At 47.9% G+C, this 11,703-nt stretch overlaps 1 long non-coding RNA gene across 1 annotated transcript; it reads right to left on the bottom strand.

Moving 5' to 3' along the window:
• Nucleotides 1–2,098: 2,098 nt before the first annotated feature.
• On the bottom strand, nt 2,099–4,059 carry LOC121065393. The gene is made up of 3 exons (XR_005817036.1): nt 3,600–4,059; nt 2,589–2,647; nt 2,099–2,323 (listed from the first exon to the last, which is right to left on the bottom strand). It is a non-coding gene; the product is annotated as an uncharacterized LOC121065393 (long non-coding RNA).
• Nucleotides 4,060–11,703: the final 7,644 nt, after the last annotated feature.

Genomic DNA, 11,703 nt, shown 5'->3' on the forward strand with positions numbered 1-11,703 from the left:
AGTCTTGACTGCATTTCTCTTAACACTGGGTATCACGAGATTTCTTTAAAAATGAGTTGCTTCCAGCTAACCTAAATCGGGGCTGTGCTTTGAGGAAAGCAATTCCCCAGCAAGTGTGGGTGAAGCCTGTTGGGGGATGGCAGTTCTTCCTCCCCGTCCATCTGCCAGCTGCCTCAGCCCACAGTCTGCTCTATTCCCAGCTGGGAAATAATGAGCTTCAAAAAAAAGATAGCAAAACAGTCAAACATATTTTGAAATAGCAGAACCATTGAAACTGCATTTTAGAAAAAGCCATCATATTGGCTAATGCAGCTTAATGAGAGCAAAAAATCTTTGCATTAACCTTTGCACCACTTACAGATGGGGTAATCTATTATTCTACGGCAGGTTTACCTTCTAACACAAACAGTGAAACGTAAAAAGCAGTAAGTATAGCAGTTTAAAACCATTCCTTAAAAGAAGAAGAATAAAGTATCAATAGGAGTATGATAAGCAGTTTACCCTCCATAGTCTTTTCAATGCAAGTGTAGGTATTATGAGACCAGTCTCTGTGTTGCCTCTGAAAATATACATCAATTTACTTTGTATTACATGGTGATAAACTGTTTCTCAAATTATTTCTATGCATATATATAAATATGCATAAGAATATACTTTTTCTCACAGCAGCACTTAGCAGCTATTCGTACTGCTGCGGATATAGAAGATGAGATCTCATGCTGAGAGCAATATTATTCCTTCCCCTATGTTCACCCTTCTCCTTAACCCCAGTTCAGCCTGGTGAGCGCAATGGCACCAAGGCTTGCCAAGTGTCATTTTTCTACCAAAATATTTCCTTTTTGGTGGGAGATAGCTGAGAGCTGCTGAGCACGTGGCTGCATAGGAGAAGTAGACATTCGCAGCAGTGTAACACAATAAATTACGTTGAATCTTACTCATCTGTGGCAGTGGCATGAATATGCTGGTAGTGATAAAGTAGGGGAAGAACTAGAATAAAAAAAAAAAAAAAAGAAAGTGCGCTTGCTTTATGGGCAGTTTGGGTGTTTTTATTCACAGCCGCAAGGGGAGGTACAGCCTGTCTGTTCCTGAAGTCATGCCCAGCAGTGCGATCCCAGCCGGGTGAGGCTGAGCTCACGTCCTGGCTCTGCTGCCCCATCTCACTGCTGCTTTCAGCAAGCCCTTCTGCCTTTCTGGCTCCCTTCTCTGTTTGTCACGTGAGATTAATTGCAATCAGATTTGCCTTCCTGCTAGCAAGATTAGAAGGGTAAAGCCAAGCAAGTCTGTGAGGGACTCAGGTGGCACGCTTTTAGGAAACTGGCTGGTTGGTTTTGTGGAAGTCCCTCTTCAGCAATGTGCAGTTGGGCAGGATCTGATCTCCCTGGACACCATTAGTCAAGATCCTTCTCCATTGGGGAAGCCAAGAGCACAACCTCATTACCTAGTCTGTGCTGCTGCGCCTTTGCATTTTTCTTACATGGTATTTTTTGGAGGCACAACGAAACCTTTGTAACACTGGAACACATGAAAGACCACTGCCATCAGTGCCTTTGCGGAGGAGCAGCACGGATATCTTCCTTACTGTCTGCAAAGCCTAAAGCGTGAAATAGAGAAAGGAGAACAGACAGGGGCTTGCCATAGCTGGCTTTTTCTATCTAAGGCTATTAATGTATTAAAAATGTATTTAAGCTGTAAACAAACAAGTAAACAAGCATGCCCAGGTGATTCTAGTCATTGCTTTCTTTTCCATATGACTCTTGCTGCTCTCAAGTTTCTGCAGGGAGATCGGAGATCTTTGGTGACTATACCTTTTTTTCTCTATCTCGAGGTTTTTCTCTTGCAGCTAAGGGTTCTCTGACCCCCTTAACATGGTCACTTATTTCACAGCAGTCTGTCATAGGTCTGTTCAGTTTATGACCCACTGCAATCCCCAGAACCTCTTCTCCAACACTTCCTAGATATTTGGTCCCAATTTGTACTCAGGAAATTGATTATTCCTGCTCAAGTGTAGTGCTTTGCACCTCTCTTTTCAGATTTTCATCTTATTTTTTTGCAGTCTGTTTCTCCAATTTGTCAACTTTAAATTCAAATCCTGCCTCTGGCACATTTGAGGTAGGGAAGTAGAGCAGCGATGTGCAGTGCTGGTCGCATTGACCCTCCATCATTAGGAAATTGGAAAAAACGGACAACGAGAAGAATTTGAGACTTCTCGTGTTGTGTTGTCTCTTCTACATCTGCAGTGGAAGGGAATCTTCATTCAACATCTGGAAGTGGAGCCTCCTGCCCCATCAGGCATAGCTGAGTCCTGTTCCTGCCCCCGTGCTCTCTGGAGGGAGACCAACACAGAGCTCAGAAACACAGAACTGTGTAGGCTGTACCCAGAAACACTCGAATCCAGCAAAGCACTCGAGCATGCAGTGCCAGCATGTGCCTATTCCCATTGATGGGAAGTTACTGAAACTATAAATCAAGGCCTGCTCGAAGCTAAGCATGCATTTGTGTGCTTTGTTGGGTCCGGGCCTCAATCAATCTTTAGATGAGGTGTGAATATGGGAATAAAAGTAAGATTAACTGCAACTGCTTTTTCCTACCTCCTGGTAAGACTGGAAGGATAAAGTCATGCACATCGTGCCTTCATACCTATATTGGGCTGACAGGAGAAAGAGAAGCATGGGATGAAAGTTCATTATTGGCACTTAAACAGCAATACATGCTTTTAATAACAGCACTCACCATAAATATGCAGAATAAGGAGGTTGTACTTTTAACAGTCTTGCTTTCAGTAGAAATGTTGTCTCATTTACAGGCAGATTTGTGTGTTTGATAATGACTCCAGCATTTAGCAAGGGCTATTTTGGCCTGTTTGCTGGGAGCCTCTAACAGCTTAGTGTGGTTGAGCTCATTTCAGAGCTTCCCTTAGCTCTGGGACCATCTGTTAACCAGATCACTTTTTTTTTTTTTTTAATTTATTTCCTTGATTGGTTTCACATAGGCCATTTAGTTTGTTTTAAATTAGGGTTGTTTGGGGAAAATTATACTCTAATCTTCAGTTGTTTTTTCCCCCAGTAAGTAGATGGAAAGCACCCCATGATAAAGTGCCCTGTTGAATTCACCAGGCTGAGTGGAAAAAGGGTGTGTGTGGGGGGATTTTCTCTGAAGCTAAAAGGTACTGCAGGTAAGCCTATAAAACCTGCAGAACATGGTGATGATTATTACCACCAGCCTCTGCTGCCATCCTAGGTGACCTCCAGTGTTTCTCAAATTAAACAGAACAGCTAGAAATACCGACTCGCTTTTCTTACTCATGCTGTTGACCTTTTAGGTACAATCTTGTATGCATTCATACATACGTATGTGTATGTAAATATGCACACATGCTGACCTTTTAAATATAAATATAAATGATATATATAATTCATCAATATACATTATATATCTGTGCACATAATATTAGAAAAACATTTGCCTCATTTCCTTGGGGATTTTCTCCTTAATTTAAAAATCTCCGGCTTCCAGCTTGTACAGGTCACGAGTGAGGCTGGAGAAGTACAGGGGAGACAAAGTGATATTAGAGAACTCCTCGGAGTCTCTTGAAAAAATACCTCCAGACAGATGAACTTGGAGGCCCGTCTTATTTCTGGAAATTGTTGCCGTTGTTGTTGTTGCTTTTTTAATTTTGCACTCTGAGCAAGAGGCAGAGAACAGTGAAGTGAAGGATTGCCTCTGTGGGGAAGGTTTAGAAGTAAGGGTTCAGAAAGAGATGAGCGATGCCAGGCTGGAGGAACCTTGCCTCGCTTCCATCGTGATCTTGTCATAACAAACAGAGTCCTCCAAAATCTGCTGGGCTTACACCCCTGACATTTCAAACTGAAGAGAAAATAAAGACGAAGGAATCGCTGACAAGCTCTGGTGTCCTCTGTGCGGTGTGAAATACTGTTGCAACGGGTTAAGCTGTCGACAAGCCCAGAAGTGCTCTTAATTTGAGCTGTTAATTTTCAACAGCTTCAAGAGGAGAGGGATGGAGATGGGGAAGTGTAGGGATGAGAATGGCGATAGGGAAGGGGATGATGATGGGTGTGGGGCTGGGGCAGTTTTCCAGGGGCCCTTGTGAAGTCAGGAAAGAAAACCCCCAAATAAAATGGGAAAAGGCAGCATGAAAGACATGCTCAAGGTTTACACTGGGAGGATCTTTACCCATGGTGATGTAAAGATGCCAGACCCCTCCAGGAAAGGGTTTGTGTGTAACTGTTTCATTACTAAAATATCTCTGTGTCTGTGCTGCTATGCACAGGGATCCAGGCCTGATTTCTTCTACCGCTGCCTGCAACAGGCAGCAACGGGGAAAAGACGAGCTAGACAAGGCGGTGGGCGTTTTGTCTGAGGAAGGGGAGCGCCTCGGTGTGCCGTGTAACAGCCGCGGGTGTTGTGCGGCTTCGCTTTCGTTTGTGCGGCTCCACCTGGCGTCAGGCCCCGGCAACGAGCACAGAATCGGAAACACGGAGTGGTTTGGGTCGGGTGACCTTAAACACAATATAAATCCAGCCCCCTGCCATGGGCAGGGACACCTCCCACCAGACCAGGTTGCCCAAAGCCCCATCCAGCCTGGCCTTGAACACCTCCAGGGATGGGGCATCCACAGCCTCTCTGGGCAGCCTGTGCCAGTGCCTCACCACTCTCACCGTGAAGAATTTCTTCCTCATACCTAATCTAAATCTCCCCTCTTTTAGTTTAAAGGCATTCCCCCTTTGTTCTGTCACTACACTCCCTGACACAGAGTCCCTCCCCAGCTTCCCTGTAGGCCCCCTTTAGGTACTGGCAGGCCGCTGTAAGGTCTCCCGGGAGCCTTCTCTTCTCCAGGCTGAACAACCCCAACTCCCTCAGCCTGTCTTAGTGGGAGAGGTGCTCCAGCCCCTTGATCGTCCTTGTGGCCCTCCTCTGGACTTGCTCCAACAGGCCCATGCCCTTCTTGTGCTGGAGGCCCCAGAGCTGAGCGCAGGGCTCCAGGTGGGGTCTCACAGGAACAGAGCAGAGGGGACAATCACCTCCCTCGCCCTGCTGGCCACACTGCTTTTGATGCAGCCCAGGACACGGCTGGCTTTCTGGGCTGTGAGCGCACACTGCTGGCTCACGCTGAGCTATGGACATCTCCAGGGCTGTCCAGGTGGCATCTCCCCACAGCACCCAGCAGCTCTGGGCTCTGCCCAGCACTGTGGCCCAGCAGCACCAGGAGCTCTGCCTCTCTTTCCAGGAGTGTTGGTGCTCCAAATACTTTGTCATTTCATGAACTGATACGACGCTGCTGTGGGCAGTGGGTTTTTCTAAGAGAGGACCGGCTGGCACTGACTCCTCTGCCAAGTATCACTTACTGCGGTAACCCAATGGTGGCCTTCTTGTGTACCAGTGTGCCCACGCTGTTCAAACCCAAACTGTACATAGCCTTTTGCCAAGCTATAACACAGATCCTGGGTGTTCAACGCTGGGGTTTATGGTCTGCAACCATAAAACACAGGCTGTCTTGCAGGACCTCAAGTTTTTCAGCAGTATGCTGTAGCAGTTGCTTTTTGCTGCACTGAGTGAGGAGCTTTAAGAGTGGAGACAACACCATCATATCTCACACTAGTACCTGCTTTGAATTAGTGTTTCTACCCGCCTCCTCTTCTGGTTTCTTATGCAGCCACCCAGAGCCTAGAAAAGGCAAGGCTGAGTTTAAGCATCCTCACCTCCCTGCCTGCATCTCCCCTCCCACAAGACACAAGCCCGGCAGCCTCACGAGCAGTTTGGCAGCTCACAGCCACGCATCCAACACCCAGCTTTATTTCATTCTGCTTGGGCATCGCCGTGCTGCGGCACGTACCGGCACAGCCTGCTGCCCACCCGCAAGGACACCAATGTGCCAGCACTGCCACAGGCACGGGGGCTGCAGGGCTGTGCCTGGACTGCAGCTACGGACCAGACCTCGGTGTGTGTGTGGCGAGTACAGCACTTTGCAAACTTGTAATGACCCCCGTGTGTGTGTGTAGTAAGGAGAAACTGGTCAGGACATGGAGAGTGACGCTACAACTCAGGCGGGCACCAGTGCCAAGGATTGTTTCAGACCATGGCCAAGCAGGACTTGTGCTTTATGTCTCCGCTGAGAGGACAGTCTCCCAAACGCTGGGGTGCAGCTCTTGTGCCGAGCCTGATGAAATGCCTCCAGGGATGGACCCGGCGAATATTGTGATTTTTAACTGTGAGCCCTTGTGAGAGCCAAAGCCATGCTGGTGGTTATTTGGAAGGGTCTCTGCTCCTTTCCTGTGCTCGCCCCCTCCTTCTCCTCACCCCCACGTGCACGGGAAGTCCACAACGGTGTGATCATCTGAGCGTACGTCAACCTCCTTCAAGGGCATCTGTAATCCACCCGGCTAATCCTCCTGCAAGGGGGGGATGCTGGTAGGAACGCTTGCAAATCCACACCCAGCATATGAGGCTTGTTATAAAACCTGCCCGGTGCTGTGCCTGCTGGCTCCTGATTCCACAAAACTGCTGTGGGTGATTAAGTTTCTCCTTCCGGAGCACTTCCTTTGAAACGTTGCTTCAGCTTAAAATAATGTCGATTGTTTCACACACCTTTCTGAAAAGAAATGGCAAAGGAAAACACCTAGGGACAGCTACCATTACTCACCGAGAGAATAATGAGAGGCCTCTGAGAGGCCACGTTTTCAGGGCGACCTCTGCAGCTGCACAAGCCTGCAGTGGCAGCAGAAGCAAGCAGCTCTGCCTGCATGTGCCTGGCCATTGACCACCAGCCCTGCGTGGCCGTGCATTTGCTGGAGGGTGGAAGGGCTCCAGCTGGCCGTGGAGCATGGCTGGGGCCCAGCTGGCTCACCTCACAGCTCCAGGTGCTTCAGAGGACGCAGGTGGCACAAAGGGAGGGATGCTCTTCCCCCCCCCCCCAGAAAACACTTTCCTGTGCCCTGCTAATAAAGGGCGGTGCGGGTGGCGAGGGAACCACGGGCTCCAGCTGATCTTTGGCAGGTGATCAGCTGGGCCAGTTCCCTGTGCTCGGGAAATAAAATCCTACTAACGCACGCCAGACATGGGCAGCAGTGACCCAGGGACAAAGGCCTGGCGTAAAGCCGTGACAGCAACACTCAGAGCAGCAGCGGTCTGTGGCTGCAGCCTTAGGTACATGCACAGAGGGAGGGAAATGTACCACACTCTTCACTCGGGTAACACCTTTCGGGCCAAATAACAAATTAACAAATACTTAATCCATTAGCCCTTGCTGCTGTTACTGTGGGAAATGAAGCAAAGAGGCAGTGACACACATTTTCAGAGGTGGCTGTGTGTTATCGGTGCCTCTGCTGTCCCCTGCCCAACTGGATGTTCAGCCCCTGCTTTTTGGGGGTGTTGAGGGCTCTCGGCCCACGTTCACCAGCAGGGAGCTGTCTCGAGGGCTGACACCTCTGCTCGGCAGAGACCGAGCTCCTGGTAGGGTGTGCTACAAAGCCTCACCTCCAGCTCCAGCTGTAAAACCACCCCAAGAAGACTGGTGCATGGAAATGGCAAGCAGATGGGCAAATCATTGGGTCTCCATCTCTGTGGGAGCAGACATCAATTAGACCTCATTCGTGTGGTTTTGGAAAGACTGCACACTCTTTCCTCATGCCCAGTATTGAGGACAAACAACCCCGTGCCACAAGGGTCTCCACACCTAGAGTGTGTAGGGCATGATGCTTTATCATCATGGGCACTAACCAAATTAATGTGCTGAAAGCAGATGCCAGGCTCCACCACCAGGCCATGAACAATTCAGGAGGAGGAGGCAGGTGAGCAACCTCGGCACTGAGCAGCCAGCAGGCATTGCCTTGCTGGAGAGCTCCTTGCAAAGCAGGAGCAGACAAAGGGTCAAAGATCGCTGTGCAGCAACCGTGAAGGTGCAAGGGCTTAAGTGGAAAAACCCAAAAATCCGCGCAGGAGAAAAACCACCCATATTAAAGCTTCAGCACGCAAGAGCACATTGGATTTACTTCCACCTGCTTGACAGTGAGTTTTCAGGTCTATCATGCAAGAATGCTTTCTGGCAGTATTCCTGCAGCGATACCTCTTGTCGCCGTGTGCAAGCACAGCTTGGCACGTAGGCTCCGCACAAATCTGACATGCGGGGGCAACACCAAGATTTCAGATTCTTTATCTTTAAAGATAAGGGTCATGCCAATCTGATACACTGATCTAAATCTGCTGCCTCCACCAGAAATCACAGGAGACACAAAAAGAGGAATCAATAAGGCATTAGCAGGTGCTAGAGCTGCCACCTGTAAATCAATTTTGGAGTGTCCAGTGTAGTGCACTTTGTAAAATACACCTTGGGCTGTAATTGTGAACGGGGTAAGGTAAAAAACAGCGAGCGGTAAGATGCAGGAGCCAAGGATCCATAGCAGGCTCTGGGTGGCACACAGCCGAATGAATAAAACATCTGGGCTCCCTTGGCAGAGGAAGTAATGAGGCCTGAGAGCAATCTCTGACTTCCCTGCTTACCATTAGCACCTGCACTGCCCCACACCAGGGTTTCGGGTGACCTGGAAGGGCAGCAAAACTGGAACTCAGACAGAAAATGATGAAAATTAAACTCTGGTAATGGATCTGGCATGGGGAATTTTGAGGATTCTGCTTATGCCATGAAGAATATTTCTATAATTTGATTCATGTGTACTGGAGAAGCTCATCTCGTGTCCCTGTAGATAACAAGGTTGATTCAGCTGAACCTATGCTACAGATTTGGCATCTTAGCCGAAGTCTAGGAGAGCAGGGAGTAATAGCAGCACTGACAAAAAATTGAAATTCAAGTGCCTGTGTGCTCTCTCTTTACAAAATCTCTGTCTAGTTCAGTAGTTTGCTGAGTGAACCCTGGGCTATCAGCCTGGGCACCACATCTTCTTCCCTGGAGAAAATAAGTTTGACACGTGGGCTCTAGGGGCAAGGCAGAAGAGGTGGTGTCACCGTGTAGGCCAGCTAGCAGAGATGAGCACAGTCAACCGTATCAGCAGGGTGCTGGGAGCCCCTGCCTCCCAACTCAACATCCCCTGTTCCTGCAGTGCAATGGGTGAGTGCCTCGGGTGGTCATGAAGAAGCAGTGCTTTCAGCCTCCTAGGGATGAGGTGGCTTTTGCACTGTGTATGCCTTGGCGGAGCGCTCCCCAGCTTCAGGACAGGTTGGTGGCTGCCAGGAGAAGGCTGCTTACTCCAGGCCCTGTGCTAGCTTGCAACTTTGCCAGATATCTTGGGGTGGAGCCCAGAAGAAATCTATTCCAGTTGCAGGTCAAAAGCTGTACTTTCTACCTGCCAAGACATGGGCTGCCTGGAGCTATAAACCAGGCTGTTTCCATTTTGGCCTTTGAGTAGTCCCAAGAAGCATCTTTTTATCTTTCAGCTTGCTTTCCCCTGTTTCTTGGACCTTTCTTTGTCCAGAAATGTGCATGTACACCATGGTAAGGCCTGAGAAGTGTATTAAAATGCTTATTTAAGTTCTCTTCACCAGAAGCATGTTAAAAAGAAGGAATAGTTTGAGATTTCATAGGTATTTGTTGGTGGTGGTGGAGGGGTGGTTTTTAGTTAGTTTGTTTGTTTGTTTGTTTTTCAGAAGGAACTTTGAACACAATACATCTCTAAGAATGTATCTAAGCAATAGATGGAATGTTAAATATGAAAATTGTCTTCTCTAAGAGAAAAAAATCGTTTTATTCAAAGAGTCAGTATGCTTCTAAATACACGTTTAAATGGCTGCAGAATGCCTGCAAGGTTTTGTTATCAGCAAATGAATAAAAATGCAAGCCATGGGTGAGGAATGCTCCTCCCTGTATGATCTCTGTGGGGAAGGGTTTTGTCTCTCAGAATGAGCCTCCCACCCCTGGTGCATGACCATCAGAAAGGTTTGGCCTGTACAGGCAGTGAGATTTCAGCATGACTTCAGCCTGGTGCTCTGGGGGAGGTAAAGTGATTTTGTTGGGCCAAGATCACTGAACCCACATTGAGGTTCCTACCCCAGGGTACAGTTCCAGGCTAGAGGGTATCAGGTGTGCGAGCAGCTGGATTTTCTAGCAGTATAAATTCTATCTGGAGGAGGAGGCAAGGTGGTACATTTATGGAGTTCCCCAGGAGTGCTGTAAGGTCGTTATGCTGCCATAATGTATGCGCTATTTCCCTGTTGTGCCTTCTGCATATCCTGCAGTTTAGGATTGTTCTGCTGCACTGTGAGGATATTTGGGGCTGGTTCCTGCAGAGACTTCCTCAGGAGATCAATATTGCCCAGAAAGAGCACCAGATTACCAGCATACTCAGCACTGCAGCACTGCAAGGGGGGCAGGCTGTGTTCGCGTACCCCCTTCTGGGAGGCTGTTCTGCGTGGGGAAATGCAGCTGTGCGTTTCCTCTCTCCTCCTCAGAAGGGACCACGGAGGCAGATATGTGTTAAACTCAATGGTGTGTTATCAGCCATGTCGTTCAACGACAGACTCACAAAGCTGTTGGACTGCAGCCAGCATGGTCCTAGCGTGCAGAGGAGGGTATGCCACAGGCTGGAATCAGCCACAGAAGGTTATGTAGCTGAACGTCTATGGTGATCTCACCTCTCATTTGATGGGAAACCTATCTAAGTGTTGTTGCCTGTAAGGGAAAGCAGTGCTGTGAATTTTTGTGAGCTGGGAAAGTGGCTCATGGAAGGACCTTATCCTCTCGTGCCCCAAAGTGGCAAACGCAGCAAGAGCCACAGCAGCTTTCACAGCTGCCCTGATGGCATCCCTGGTATGTACTGTGACTGCAGCCACTTCTCAAGGCACTGCTGAACCTAAAATCTTGTCCTCCAGTTTTTGGAAGCCCTACTCAAGGACCAGCTGGGGCATCCCCTCCCAGAGGGTTGTTGCTGCTTCAGTTGGCACAGGGGTGCAGGGTGCTTGGTGCTGCCGCAGAGGATCCCTGTGAGGCTGCATACTGACTTGCTGTGTCGTGGAGCTGCTTCACAGTATCCTGATGTACTTTTTAAAGGCCTTGGTTCACCTTTTGTCCTTGATTTTCTTGTAAACCTATTTCAGAGGCTTAATCTTAGCCCAGGCCCCACTGTGGTCTGTGCACTAGCGGCCTCATAACTGGATTTACTGTATTACAGGAATGAAGCTTCACTTGACTTTTTCTCCCAGAGCTCTAGAAAGGAGAACATTCAACCCAGCGGTTTGTTGCTCACCATTTCATCAAATCCATACAGGCCAGCGGAAAAATGATCACAGGAGATGGTATTTTTAGGGGGGGGGGAAGCACCCAAAGATTATTTTGAGTCATACAAAATGTTCCGGTTTAGTAGAGCAAGTTATCTATACTGATTTCGATTTTCAAATATCAACTTAGTTTGTAAGTAAAAAAAATAAAAATCATAATTTGTTTAATTCTACCAAATTATTATTAAAAAAAAAAAAAACTACTTTGATATTTTGTTGAACTTGACTTTTGTAATTTTGAAGACACAGCATTTTCCAGTGGAGATGGTCAGAACAATTTTGCCCAGCTGTTCTCATTACTCTTATGATAAAATGTGCTAATGTTAGCTAGCATACCCTACTACAGCATAGATAAAATTGCAAGGGCAGATGGGAAGTCTTCAGCTATAAGTATTCTTTATCGTGTGAAGTCAAAGATCCTCAGGCAAACATAGCTAGAGCCAGCAAATCTCCCAGAGGGCT

The sequence above is a fragment of the Cygnus olor genome, chromosome 2 (genome assembly GCF_009769625.2).
Source record: "Cygnus olor isolate bCygOlo1 chromosome 2, bCygOlo1.pri.v2, whole genome shotgun sequence".
NCBI lineage: Eukaryota > Metazoa > Chordata > Aves > Anseriformes > Anatidae > Cygnus > Cygnus olor.